This window comes from Saccostrea cucullata, unplaced genomic scaffold (genome assembly GCF_032062105.1).
Source record: "Saccostrea cucullata isolate Sc308-1 unplaced genomic scaffold, CSIRO_AGI_Scuc_v1 ctg387, whole genome shotgun sequence".
NCBI classification, from domain to species: Eukaryota; Metazoa; Mollusca; class Bivalvia; order Ostreida; family Ostreidae; genus Saccostrea; species Saccostrea cuccullata.
Genome location: NW_026927209.1, coordinates 278,931 through 291,923, shown reverse-complemented (window position 1 = coordinate 291,923; position 12,993 = coordinate 278,931).

Here is a 12,993-nt window from a genome sequence, read left to right as displayed (position 1 = left end):
AATATTTTATTTTATCTATATAAAAAAAAATAACGATTGTCAGCTGCATTTATTATCATTTCGCGTTTTCTTGTATATTTATTAATTGTATATTATTCATTTCATTAGATAGTGTAAGTATAAATTAAAAAATGGGTACGTCATTTCCATAGTTTTTATTCATTCATAAATCCTTTGATCCGCTCCTGCAGGTTCGCAAAGCCTTGATCACCACTGTATACAAAACATTCATCTCGCCGAAAATGTTCATGATTCCGCTAAACTGAGAAAGTTTACACATGATTTATCATTTCATAACAAACATCAGCTCTCTGCAATGCAGAAATGCTCGAATTGATGGGGAAAATTCAGGAGTTTTTGATGAGAAAAATTCAGAAGTTATTATGTCGCCCCGAACGAAGTCGGGGACGACATATTGATATTGTACGCATGTTTTTTTTATCCAGGCTGTTTCTCGGAGATGGCTGGGACAATCTTCCTGAAACTTTCCTCAAAGGACGATCACTGGTTGTAGTTGTGCAGTGAGGTCGTTCAGTTCCAATATGTCTACCGTTGCCATGGAAACCTGTAAAAAGCGACAAATTTTGTCCGAGAGTGTTCTCTCTGGTCCCTTAAACGTTCGTCATGAAACTTTTCTTATTTTAATGATTAGTATCTGTAGTTGTGTAACTCGCATTTAAAATTTTCAAATAATCGATTATTGCCATGGAAACCAGGTGAAAGTTAAAAGTCTTTAATTTCGATTTTCTCAATAACTACTCCGGCAATCGTTTTGAAACTTTCAATGTTTATTCCTTGCAATGTGTCAAAGTGATTTCTACTTTTAAAAAAATTGTAATGAGTCGCTCACAGTTGCCATAGAAACGAAACAGAAAAAAAGATTCAGATGTACACATGTGTTCTCCAAGGTCTAGGTCAAAGGGTCAAAGTTCGTCGTATCCAATAAAAGTTCTTTTCACAAGGATTACATATTTGAAATACAAAAGCCCTAGCACTTACCGTTCAAACGTTATGGCTATGTACTATGTTCAAGACGCCCCCCCCCCCCCTTTTTGAAGCACACAGCCAGGTAGAATACACAGATATAACATATACAACTTACAAGTAGCTTTTAAAATCTTCATTCATAAAACTCAGTTTCCGTCATATGATATTTTGCCATCATTCATTCTCCTTCTGTTTTGTCTCTTGAATTTATAAATATTTTATTTTATCTATATAAAAAAAAATTAACGATTGTCAGCTGCATTTATTATCATTTTGCGTTTTCTTGTATATTTATTAATTGTATATTATTCATTTCATTAGATAGTGCAAGTATAAATTAAAAAATTGGTACGTCATTTCCATAGTTTTTATTCATTCATAAATCCTTTGATCCGCCCCTGTAGGTTCGCAAAGCCTTGATCACCACTGTATACAAAACATTCATCTCGCCGAAAATGTTCATGATTCCGCTAAACTGAGAAAGTTTACACATGATTTATCATTTCACAACAAACATCAGCTCTCTGCAATGCAGAAATGCTCGAATTGATGGTGGCATGTCAGATTCGTTTTTCGGCAGAACCTCTAAAATGAAAGTGAAAGGCAAATTTCAGGGTCTCACTGGCGTTACAATGCACAAAATAATTCTGCTGATCTTCTTCATAAATTACATTTCCCAAGCTTTTATGAAAGGAAAGATACTACCAATTAACAAGTATTATGCTCAGTTCAGTACATTCTTTTATGCAAGTCTGCAAATTTAGGAACTTGTAATTTTCCTGCACTACTTTCTTCTCCTACCGATTCTAAAAATAATTAGTGGGATGTACCCAATTAAGGTCTTCCGTTTCCAATGGAAAGGACTGATACAACTCGATGGTTGTTCAAACTTAGCTAGTGGACTTTTGTTTTAGTGATGATAAAAATGAAAGTCTTGTCCAGTACGGGGCGACATATGCTATTGCTCGCAATAGCAGATTTTCTAGTTATTATTATTATTATTCCTGGGAAAATTTTGTCCACGAGTGTTCTTGTAAACTACACATCCGACTAAGGTAAAATGTTTTTAGGGTCAATAGACATGTTATGTAGATTTGCCGAACAAAGGTCATTTTGCGCGCAAGTGCTTGCAAGAGCGCGCACGTGCAACATGTAAAATGACCGATTTAATTGATATAGGCGTAACTTTTTTAATTTTTGATGAAATGCTTTGAAACTCATAATGTAAGGATATATAAGTAATATAGACAATATGACATGGTCAAAATAGCAAGATCTCACGTGCATGCACAGGAGCTTTGCTCTGATTGGCTGAAACTAAAGTCTCAATATCTTTCTTGTTTTTTGAGGAAATCCTTTGAAATTTTGAACATAGCCATGCGTTATGATATCCTACAACATGATTTATAGAAATTATCATGAAAACACGTGCATGCACGTGCGCTGCAATCTGATTGGCTGAAACTTTAAAAAGCTATAACTCCCTTGGTTTTCAACCAAACAGGATGGGATTTGGAACATAGATATATAAAATGGACTTCTACAAGAAGGTATGGTCACCATGCACATGCATACACGTGCGTGTACGTGAGCTGCAATCTGATTGGCTAAAACTTTAAACAGTTATAACTTCCTTGGTTTTCAACCAAACAGGATGGGATTTGGAACATAGATATATATAATGGACATCTACAAGAAGGTATGGTCAACATGCACATGCATACATGTGCGTGTACGTGCGCTGCAATCTGACTGGCTGAAACTTTAAACAGTTTTAACTCCCTTGGTTTTCAATCAAACGGGATGGGATTGAGAACATAGATAGATTTAATGAACTTCTACAAAAAGGTATGGTCACCATGCTCATGTATGCACGTGCGTGCACGTGAAATGGGTAAATTCAAAAATACACTTGAATGAGCGTATTCTTTTAATACTTTTGGATTAAATACTTTAATATTTAGTATATTAGAATATATAGATTGTGTAGACAAGATGATATGGTCATTACGTACATGCATTCACATGCAATGCTAAAATTTGAATGAGCATGGTAAATTTCTGGGTAAACATTGTTAAAATCTCAAATGCATAGAGTTTGTGTTAGTAAATGAAGCTTACAGGGAATATGGCACCAAAAGGGAGTTGGGGAGCGTTTGGGGAACATCTGTAACGGTCCCCGTTACAATTAGCACTAGTTTTATATAGTTTGTGAATATAAATATATGTATACATGTCACTTTAATAAATATATAAATTACTCACTATTACATACTATACATTTTCGCATGAAATATTTTTTTGTCCCAAAAATAAGTTTTTACTGATATATTTTTATCCAAACTTTAACACGTAGCGGCTAGGCTAGTTGTCCTTTAAGTAGAGATACATATTTAACACCTAGCTGCTGTTTAACCGCTACGATCATGAACGCAGCCCTAATCTGCACAATGTGACGTGATTTGAAATAGTCTTACTTATTATCCTTATTGTAGCAATAAAAAAATTGCATTAACTGTCATGTGAATGTAATTTAATTTGCCTTTTAGTTTAATTGGCATTATTTTGATTCTCATTCATTTACTGAAATTAAACTTTTAGTTTGAACAGGACATAAAACACTACAGGATTTTAAAGTACAAATGGATATTAATAGATATTTTTATTTTTTTTTATTTTTGTTTAAATCACATTTATTTATATTTTTGAGTAAAATGTTTGATTTATATTTTATCTCGATTAAATTAATATTTGATCTTTGATTTATTATTTCTGTCTAATAGTCACTGTAAATCACAGAATTGCCAGATTATAGCAGATTCATGTGACTGTTTAAGTCGGATTCCCGAAGAGCTTATGCAATCGTAAGGTGTTTATTGTCTGTCTTTCTTGTAATCTTATGTCAACGAAACTCAGTACACTACACAAGAATACATAATTCTCTCAGATTTCTTTCAACAGTAATCTTACTGGACAGAGCTTCTTCTATCCCAAAACTTAGGAAAATCATCCAAAGTGCAAATCTTTTAATGTTGTCTACGGAATAGAATGTAATCTGTATGGACCTGTTTGTGTTGGTGAAACAAAGGGATCACTTAATAAAAGAATATTAGGTCATCGATTTCAAATAAATCGGGGGGGGGGGGGGGCATGGACACAGTTCAACCGAATTTTTTAAACCAATTTTAATGCTTACAATTTCTAACTAAGGCATCAACTTACGATCAGCAAAACATTTGAACATCATTTATCGATTAACAAACCAGATATAGAACTTAGAGTTAAAATGTAAACAGGGCTCGTGCCTTTTTTTTGTTTACATATACGAGAAAATATAAATAACAAAATGAAATTCAGCAAATCACTATAAACTGTCTAATTGTATCTAGAATTAACTTTTTTACGAAATTATCTGCTTTGAACGAACATATTTTAGCATATTTACTTATGTAAACAAAACATGACACGGACCCTGTTTATATAACAAAGGTTTGGAGCTCTAAATCTGTCTTGTATCTCGACAACTGAAGTTCAAATTTTTTATGATCATTCAAAGACCTTTGTTTTAAAAACATTTGTAAAAATGGAAAAAATGAATTTGAAAATTTTTAGCTTTGTGTCTATGCCCCTTTAATTTACCTGATCATTCCTTTTCCGATCCCATGTCTTCTGTTTCAAAATGTTCTGTGCGAAACTGTAAAACTTGAGACATTTTGATAACTAACACTTTTTCCACCAGTAATCTTACTGGACAGAGCTTCTATACCAAAACCTGGGAAAATCTGAACTTCAAATCTGCTAATGTTGTCCATGGAATAGAGTGTAATATGTGTGGAGTTTTTTATGTTGGTGAAATCAAGGGAACACTTAACAAAAGAATATCAGGTCGTCGATTTCAAATAGATCATGGTGGTCAGCAGCTTTTATACAAACATTTTAATTTACCTGATCATTCTATTTTGTCATTAAAAGTTAGAATTCTCGAAAAGATTTATCACCAAACAAATAGTCCGTCGCTGAGTACACCTTTCCGTAAACAACGAAAAGAACTTTGTATTAGAAAACTCGGGACAGCCTTTCCCTACGGATGTAATGATAATGTCGAAAGTGTTGGAAATCTTTCCAGTCCGCAGTGTAATAATGTAAATGTGATGGGACTTTTTAACCATACATAGAGACGTAAGCGTAGTCATTGGCATCGTTCGTACAATAAACCTGCAATACACGACGTCTCTTTTGATTCTTTACTACCTTATGTAAATCAACAGTTAGGTCTACATCATATTCGAACAAAACTTTACTCTGTCCCTTTGAAAATTATACAGCTCAACAAACTTTTTAAACTCACATGGTTTTTCGCACAAATTAAGGTCACATTTTTGTAATAAAAATTACTATTTTTGAACCTTAGAGCGATGACATAGCCCTACGGTATATTAGAAATATAATATCAAGTATATATGTCCTTTAAAAGTATTATCTTAAGTTTCCAAAGTCGACGTTTTAGAGGGGAATTTATCAATAAATGGTACGATGTTTCTACTATAGGCCTCAACCAAAGGCTTTTTACAAATAATATAAAACATGCTTTCTTTTATACAATGTAGTTGAAAATTTTAAATTTTCTTAAAGGTGAGTATTTCTTAAAATTCTTTGCTCATTTATCATACCCATCTGGGTTTTGTCGAAATGTTGATCCGAAAAGGGATAACATTGCAGAGAGAAACCATACTACAGGGTAGGATAATGAAGTATTGTTTATTTATTTATTTATTTTTTTTTTGATCATAATTTTTTTTCTATGAAAAGGAAAATTCTTCTTCACTCAGGTTTGAAACGTTAAAATTTTGCTGTGGGATGAATCTTTCATGATTCTAGATTTTTAGAAGGTGACTCTGAAAAATGCCACCTTATTGACATACAAAGCAGACAAACAGATGAAAAATACTATTATTACCCTGCGCTTAAGAGTCAGAATGTACAGAAAATGCAAGTTACAGTAACTGTACTGTGCCCGTGTCTATGTTTCTGCAAAGAGCTACTGCTTTCAAAAGAACGGATAAAAAGACAACTGCAATTTGCAAGAAACTACAAAAAATCAAATGTTAATAATTGTTATTTTCAGCCAAGAATATTACAAAGTTCTAGCAATTGATTTGTATGAATTATGTTGTTGTAAATGAAATAAAACTCAAATAATGTGAACAAATACTTATAAAATGTATTTTGATGTCTCAACACACAATATTACATTTTATTATATAGTTTATTTATAGTCCCTATATAATCTATACAAACGCAAACAGTTCATAACACTACATATTCACTGGATTTTAGACCGTATTCACCGGAGGGTCAATGTGCGTGCAACGGCATTGTGACGTCACAATCAAAATATCAAACAACGTTGTAAAAAATGGTTACTACGGCCGCAGCAAGCTACTGTCACGCTGATATTTAGGGTTACAAGTGAACTTGTGTTATGTTTTATTTATTAGGGGAATAACTCGCTTGGGGGGTATGTTGACTTTATTCCTTATTTGGATTGCTCTACATGTGGGGTAGATTCCTGATGTGGACTGCCCTCTACGGTGGCTGTAAAAATCCAAAGAATAAAGAAATAATATATTTTATTATATGATTGAATAATTTCCATCTCTCTGATTGGCTGAGATCCAACTATGTTAGAAAAATATTACGTTGTATTGACCTGCACGTGACGTTCCAGGTCAATACAAGGATTTATTTCCTCTACATTGATCTAAAAATAGATTGGGAAATTCCAAACTGATACAAATTATTTTAGAAAGCTATTTGAACGACTATGATTTATATTTTCATGTGAACAAAACATAAGCGAATATATATTTTAGGTGAGGGTGGTAAGAGGGGATGCAGGGACCCCCCTCCACCACTTTTACTGAACAACAATTTTTTTTTACTTTTTTACTTTTTGGCAGTTAGTTTTCCCTGATAATACTCCTTCCTTTCAAAATATATCCTATGAAAAAGATTAATTATATATTTTTTTCATGGCAACTAAAATTGATTTTTAAAAACATTTCAAATTGATACGACTGGTAAGGTGTTCTTACGTTTTAGTTCTGCTTCTCTCTTGTATTTGGCAAGGACTTAATAAAATAAGCTGTATCATTTTATCAGTGAATCACATAATAAAACAATTATTGCTGTTTTTTCGGTCAATACAATAATTTAGCCATCTTCGAAGTACAATATTCACCTCGCCCTTCGGGCTCGGTGAATATTGTACTCCTCAGATGGCTAAATCATTGTATTGACCTCAAAAACCAGCAATAATTGTATAGTAACGTGCAAGGGAGGTCACTGCCTGTGAACCCCCGCAGGCTCGTACCCGTGATAAAAACGGATAGCCTTGAGATGCTGCAAATATGTACAATGCGCAGTCTTAATCACTTGGTACTGCTATCATAACCGGGTCAACTTCATTCTGGACTCCAGCCTTAGTTGACGTTAAATCCTAACCAGCAAAGGTTTAGGAAGGCAGAGTCCCGAATGACATTGGGCCGATCATGCATATGTTTGATATCCACCAGAATTTTATTAAATACCGCAGTGAGAGTTTAGCTAACTTCTTTTTCAATCTGACCTAATTTCTCCACCACTTTTCATAAAAATAAAAAAGATTTATTGTTCGCCTTCCATTATCAGGTAACCCTCATTTACTGGAACTCGTAAAGAGGTACCGGGATATGACTATTTTTCACTATTCCTTTTGAACTCGCTTGGCTTGTGGAGGTACCGGGATTACTCAATTTCGCTATTCTCTTTTATTATTTATTCCTTTTAAATTTGTGGACCAGAGCGGCTGCCATGGTTGGGAAGTGGAGGTGTTACCCAACCTGTATGAAATGCAACCAAGACAGTCAAGATTCAGCTTTCCACTTTTTATTTAATTAAACAATCTATTTGTAATCTTTATGATTACAATAAATAATTTCTTAAAATAAACTACACATTATACTAAACATTATTAGTTCTAATATATAAAAAAAAAATGTAACCTGTAAATAAATTAAGCCATGTGAAAATTTAAATATTTTGTCAAAAACCGCGCAAGTCTAGAAAATTATCTCACCTGTATGAAATGCAACCAAGACAGTCAAGATTCAGCTTTCCACTGAAATCTTATCTATCCCGGCCGTTTATTTCATACTAGGTTTACGTTTGTAGATTTCCACCATCATATTTGTAACTCCTTCGAAATTTGCAAAAATTACTTTTTATTTTGATTTGAATTTTAATTACTATTATTCTGATCTTGATTTCGTTTTAAACTTCTAATGCACTTTTAAAATAATTATCAATCTTTTGCATAATCTTTAAATATTGTTTGTTGTAGCTAATTTATCCAAACACCTGAACTCTGGTCACTCTTATCTCATTGGTTGCTTCTTCCTCCTAACCAAATACATTTTCCGATAAACAAGTAAACAACCACATTCTAATGAATCGCATGTTCTGGGAATCGTTCGATCAGGTTAAAAGGTCACCCTAGAGGACAGCATCTATGTGTTTATTTTTAGGTCTTCACAGCTCGCGTTATCTTTCTCTGCCGAAGAGTGCAAAATACACAAAAACGTGTTACAATCTTATTTTAGTGCAATTTTTGTTATGATAAATTCCCCCTACTTTCGAAAATCTTGTCCCCAAGATTTGTTTAAAAAGTTAATGATTCGGAATAATTTGTCTTGCTGCAAAATTAGTGTACATAAAAGTTAACCGAATGTTCAAAGTGATATTTATTACTTAAAATTCATTTCAAATTTAGTAAACATTACGTATTTTCAGATGGCTTTTACAAAGGAAACACATAGACATATTACTATATATAATATAATCTAAATGCATACAAAATGTATAGAAATACAAAATACACTTTCCAAAAAAAAAAAATTACAATATTTAAAAACACAACAAACACGAAAATTACTATGTACAATTTTCTTGGTTGCTTTTTTTTTCTCCAACTGGGCAGTGGTGGCACCTTTTTTTTCCAGAAAAACACAGTAGTGATAAAAAACCTTAAAAAATCTTGATTTACAATTGACAAAAATATGTTTCTCACAGTAACACATGATATACATTTTTATTACAAGACTTTATCCTGTTCAAATACATATCGCCCTATATCTGACGCATATCTGCTTTGAAAAAAAAAGTTAAAAGTTAAGTCTAAAGGAGCAATGATTTTCGTAATTATATCGGAAGAATGGAAAATAACTACATGTATATCCCTTCCATTACGATCATTTTCCCTTCAAAAATTTCTCACCAAACCCCGTGTTTGGTTGACTTTTATAAAGTCCTGACTTAACCTAAATGAAAGGTATAAGGGTTTTCCTTTACTATGTTTCAAGGCCCTTCCCATTTAGGATTTATTTTGGAACTTGCTTAACCTAAACAAATGGTCTACGGGGATTCCTTTACTATCTTTCAAGGCCCTTCCCATTTATAGGTTTTAATTAGATTCTCTCGCAAGAGTTTGTGACTTTACTTTCAACCTAAATGCATGGTGTACGGATTTTCCTTTACTATCTTTCAAGGCCCTTCCCATTTAGGATTTTTATTTGTAACTTAGTTAACCTATACAAATGGTCAACGGGGTTTCCTTTACTATCGTTCAAGGCCCTTCCCATTTATAGGTTTTTTTTTTCTTGATTTGGTCTCATAAATTTAACTTTAAGAACACTTCATTTTGCAAGTCCCTAATTTATATTTCCTCATATGCGTGAACAATCTTATATCAGGTATATTATAAAACATTGCCCATGTAAAAAAAATATCAACAATATGCATGACAACATTATAAGTACCGTCGTCTTTAAAAAAAAATCTTGCAAACCAAAGGTAGGTATTTAGAAAAAAAAAATGCTATCCTACCTGTACTCAGTTTCATTTTTTTTTTCAAAGTCTTACTCATAGGACACAAAATTTAACTGCACTGGAATTCGGAAGCAAGGGCTTCGGCACGGAACGACTGTGGTTATCCCAAAATATGAAATTGTTCGTGTTTCTGGCCACCAAAGGACGGGTTGGTAGTAGTCTACAATGTCCTGTTTGCACCATTAGGAGTTTTTAGTTCGTTTTTAGTTCGTTTCGTCTGTTTCATTAAACTCAAGGTCGGCACAAGTTTGTCAAAACGTGTTAGTCCTAGTTGGTTCTGCCAAGGATCGAATGTCAGGTCTTTTGGCCTCGTCGATCGTCTGACGGCTCTGGTCCGTGTTTTGCCTCTATTCAATTCCTCTGTCCGAAAATCCAGTGGGATTGTGGGTTAATCTTCATCTGCATGGGGGGGCGACTTAGAGAACTGTCCAAGGCTGATTTCTTCTATATTTGAATGTTTTTAACTTTCTTCTCAATCTGCAGTCAAGCAAACCGGATTCTCCAACCACCTATCATAACCGGGTCACTTGGCTTCGTCGATGTTCTGACGGCTCTGGTCCGTGTCTCGGCTTTATTAGAGTCCTCTGTCCGCAAAACCAGTGTGATTGCTAGCTAATCCTCGTCTAGGGGGCGACTTAGAGAACTGTCAAAGGCTATTAATTTCCTTCCTTCTGAATCTGACGTCAAGTTAAAATGACTCTCCACCACTTTTCATAAAAAAAAATAGACAAGTATTTATTGTTCGCTACCATGTTCAGGTTAACCTCCTTCACTGGAACTCGTGAAGAGGTACTGGGATTACTCATTCTAGCTCTTCATCTTTATTATATAATTCATTCTGAACTCGCTTGGCTTGTGGAGGTACCGGGATGGCTCAATTCAGCTATCCTCTTTTATTATATAACTCCTTTTAAATTTGTGGACCAGAACGGCTGCCATAGTTGGGGAGTGGCGATGTAACCCAACCTGTATGAAATACAACCAAGGCAGTCAAGATTCAGCTTTCCACTGAAATCTTGTCTATCCCGGCCGTTTATTTCATACTAGGTTTAAGTTTGTATATTTCCATCTCCATATTTGTAACTCCTTCGAATTTTGCAAAAATTACCTTTCATTTTGATTTGAATTTTAATTACTATTATTCTGATCTTGATTTCGTTTTAAACTTCTAATGCACTTTTAAAATAATTATCAATCTTTTGCATAATCTTTAAATATTGTTTGTTGTAGCTAATTTATCCAAACACCTGAACTCTGGTCACTCTTATCTCATTGGTTGCTTCTTCCTCCTAACCAAATACATTTTCCGATAAACAAGTAAACAACCACATTCTAATGAATCGCATGTTCTGGGAATCGTTCGATCAGGTTAAAAGGTCACCCTAGAGGACAGCATCTATGTGTTTATTTTTAGGTCTTCACAGCTCGCGTTATCTTTCTCTGCCGAAGAGTGCAAAATACACAAAAACGTGTTACAATCTTATTTTAGTGCAATTTTTGTTATGATAAATTCCCCCTACTGTCGAAAATCTTGTCCCCAAGATTTGTTTAAAAAGTTAATGATTCGGAATAATTTGTCTTGCTGCAAAATTAGTGTACATAAAAGTTAACCGAATGTTCAAAGTGATATTTATTACTTAAAATTCATTTCAAATTTAGTAAACATTACGTATTTTCAGATGGCTTTTACAAAGGAAACATATAGACATATTACTATATATAATATAATCTAAATGCATACAAAATGTATAGAAATACAAAATACACTTTCCAAAAAAAAAAATTACAATATTTAAAAACACAACAAACACGAAAAATACTATGTACAATTTTCTTGGTTGCTTTTTTTTTCTCCAACTGGGCAGTGGTGGCACCTTTTTTTTCCAGAAAAACACAGTAGTGATAAAAAACCGTAAAAAATCTTGATTTACAATTGACAAAAATATGTTTCTCACAGTAACACATGATATACATTTTCATTACAAGACTTTATCCTGTTCAAATACATATCGTCCTATATCTGACGCATATCTGCTTTGAAAAAAAAGGTTAAAAGTTAAGTCTAAAGGAGCAATGATTTTCGTAATTATATCGGAAGAATGGAAAATAACTACATGTATATCCCTTCCATTACGATCATTTTCCCTTCAAAAATTTCTCACCAAACCCCGTGTTTGGTTGACTTTTATAAAGTCCTGACTTAACCTAAATGAAAGGTATAAGGGTTTTCCTTTACTATGTTTCAAGGCCCTTCCCATTTAGGATTTATTTTGGAACTTGCTTAACCTAAACAAATGGTCTACGGGGATTCCTTTACTATCTTTCAAGGCCCTTCCCATTTATAGGTTTTAATTAGATTCTCTCGCAAGAGTTTGTGACTTTACTTTCAACCTAAATGCATGGTGTACGGATTTTCCTTTACTATCTTTCAAGGCCCTTCCCATTTAGGATTTTTATTTGTAACTTAGTTAACCTATACAAATGGTCAACGGGGTTTCCTTTACTATCGTTCAAGGCCCTTCCCATTTATAGGTTTTTTTTTCTTGATTTGGTCTCATAAATTTAACTTTAAGAACACTTCATTTTGCAAGTCCCTAATTTATATTTCCTCATATGCGTGAACAATCTTATATCAGGTATATTATAAAACATTGCCCATGTAAAAAAAATATCAACAATATGCATGACAACATTATAAGTACCGTCGTCTTTAAAAAAAAATCTTGCAAACCAAAGGTAGGTATTTAGAAAAAAAAATGCTATCCTACCTGTACTCAGTTTCATTTTTTTTTTCAAAGTCTTACTCATAGGACACAAAATTTAACTGCACTGGAATTCGGAAGCAAGGGCTTCGGCACGGAACGACTGTGGTTATCCCAAAATATGAAATTGTTCGTGTTTCTGGCCACCAAAGGACGGGTTGGTAGTAGTCTACAATGTCCTGTTTGCACCATTAGGAGTTTTTAGTTCGTTTTTAGTTCGTTTCGTCTGTTTCATTAAACTCAAGGTCGGCACAAGTTTGTCAAAACGTGTTAGTCCTAGTTGGTTCTGCCAAGGATCGAATGTCAGGTCTTTTGGCCT